This window comes from Solanum tuberosum, unplaced genomic scaffold, assembly GCF_000226075.1.
Source record: "Solanum tuberosum cultivar DM 1-3 516 R44 unplaced genomic scaffold, SolTub_3.0 scf00132, whole genome shotgun sequence".
Lineage (NCBI taxonomy): Eukaryota > Viridiplantae > Streptophyta > Magnoliopsida > Solanales > Solanaceae > Solanum > Solanum tuberosum.
In genome coordinates, this window is record NW_006239055.1 from 493,837 (window position 1) to 495,754 (window position 1,918).

Genomic DNA, 1,918 nt, shown 5'->3' on the forward strand with positions numbered 1-1,918 from the left:
AAATTCAAAAATAAACCAAGATTTGAAGCATCTGTTAAGAAAATGATTGAAAAATTTAAAAAATATTTTATTCCTATTCCTCAAATTTATTTAACTGCTTGTTTGTTAAACCCACATTACAAAGATGAAGGTGCATTACGAATGGTTGATAAAATATATTTTAATTTGGGTATTGAAGATGATGAAACTCCTAGTTGTCAAGATGTTAAAAATAGTATAAAAATTGAAGCTAGAAAATTGTATGACTTATATAATTCTAATATAATGAATGTAGTACGTAATGAAGAGCCTCAAAGTTCTAGGAGTAGATATAATAATGAAGATGATATTGATGATATGATAGATGGTATTATTGAACTTTCTCATAATGATAGAAATGATTTTGATGCATATATTAATCAAAATACAGAATCTACTACTATTGATCTTCTAGAATGGTGGAGCAATCGCGGCAAAGGATTTCCAAAACTACAACCGGTCGCTCGAGATGTGTTAGCTATTCAAGCATCTTCAGTAGCTTCGGAAGGCGCTTTTAGTGCAGCAAGATTTCAAATTGGAGAGCATAGATATTCATTAGCAGCAGATAGCTTGGAGATATCGGTACTATTTAGAGATTGGATTAATGGCGAGAGAAGGAGTTATGGTCGTCCACCTCTACCGACCAAATTTGAAAATGACGTTGATGAAATAATGCAAGATTTTAGTGATGACGGCATTGATGCAATGGAAGAACTAGCTAATCAACCAATTCCAGAGCATGTTACTAGAGAAATGCTAAATGATTTAAAAAAAGATTTCATTGGTAGCATGAACTAGTAAATTTAAATGTCTATTAGTATGAGTATAATAATTCGAGGTCTAATTCAAACAGAACTCTTCCTTATTTTGTAATTCAACTTATACTATTTAATTAATATTAATAAAAGTATAGGCTATTCGCCTTAATTTTTTTTTATTATTGTCTTGAATTTAAATTTTCAAACTTTTTAAGTGTGAAATTTAAACTTTTATAGTTTTATAGTTTGAATTTAAATTTTCAAACTTTTAAATTTTAGAGTTTGAATTTAATTATTTAAAATTTTAAACTTTTAAAGGGTGAAATTTAAACTTTTATATTTTTAAATTTGAATTTAACTTTTCAAACTTTTAAGTGTGAAATTTAAACTTTTATAGTTTTATAGTTTGAATTTAAATTTTCAAACTTTTAAATTTTAGAGTTTGAATTTAATTATTTAAAATTTTAAACTTTTAAAGGGTGAAATTTAAACTTTTATATTTTTAAATTTGAATTTAACTTTTCAAACTTTTAAGTGTGAAATTTAAACTTTTATAGTTTTATAATTTTAAAGTTTGAATTTAAATTTTCAAAGTTTTAAGTGTGAAATTTTAAACTTTTATAGTTTTATAGTTTTAAAGTTTGAATTTTAAATTTTCAAACTTTTAAAGTGTAAAATTTAAACTTTTATACTTTTAAAGTTTGTATTTAAAACTTTAAAAGTATAAATTTTTAACTTTAAAATTATAAAAGTTTTAATATTTTTTGAGTAATGTTCCAAATTTTTTAATTTTAATATTTTTTTTAAAAATATAGCCGTTGGGACCCGGTTTCCGGTCCGGTCAGGTCCCGGTCCGTTACTGGTCCGGGACGGGTCTTGATATTTTTTCCTGAAATTAACGGTTTCGGTTCGTCCCGGTTCAGGCCTGTGGTGGCCGGTTCCGATCTGTCCTGGTCCTGTAGTCCCGGTTCCGATCCCGTTGCCACGCTTACATCACACTCCACATGGATAAAATATTTCAACTTGACAAAAATTAAATAAATTATTAATATTAGTTAAAATTTAAGTCCCCCTTCCCCCCAAAAAAAAATTATAAAATAAATAGTAAAATATTTTTTTATCCCACCCACCCCTCCCCCCCC